The 471-nt window shown below is 53.9% G+C and overlaps 1 protein-coding gene across 1 annotated transcript in view; it reads left to right on the forward strand.

Annotated features, from left to right (window-relative positions):
• The window catches only part of CALB2 (calbindin 2), an 80643-nt gene that overhangs the window by 72655 nt on the left and 7517 nt on the right, over nucleotides 1-471 (forward strand). The gene's annotated exons all lie outside the window — the stretch shown is intronic.

The raw sequence follows: 471 nt of genomic DNA on the forward strand, positions 1-471 counted from the left end.
CTGGAAGTCTCTCCCCTTGCCCCAGAAGTACTCCTTTGGGGCAGGGGCAGTTATATATTGTGTGTAGGTATATGTGTGGATGTGAGCTGTGTATGGTGGGGTGTGGGGTACATGTGTGGATGTGGTTGAGTTGTGCGGGTATGTGGGACTTCGATGTGTGGGTGGGTATGTTGTGAGGTGGAGTGTGTGAGGGCATGTGGATGTATGTGTGGAGAGGTGTATGTGTGTGGGGGGGTGGGTACATGTGTGGATGTTTGAGGGATGTGGGGGTGTGGAGTACATATGTGGTTGTGGGGTGTGTGAGGGTATGGTGGGGTGTATGTGTGGATATGTGTGGGATGTGTAGTTTGGGTGTGTGAGGGGCTGTGGGTGCATGTATGGGGAAGTGTAGGTGTGTATGTGGGATGTGGGTATGGTGAGGGGGTGGCTGTGTGTCGGGGGTGGAGATGGAGTGTGTGAGTATAGTGGGGG

This window comes from Gavialis gangeticus, unplaced genomic scaffold (genome assembly GCF_001723915.1).
Source record: "Gavialis gangeticus isolate Ggan-Ray unplaced genomic scaffold, GavGan_comp1, whole genome shotgun sequence".
NCBI classification, from domain to species: domain Eukaryota; kingdom Metazoa; phylum Chordata; order Crocodylia; family Gavialidae; genus Gavialis; species Gavialis gangeticus.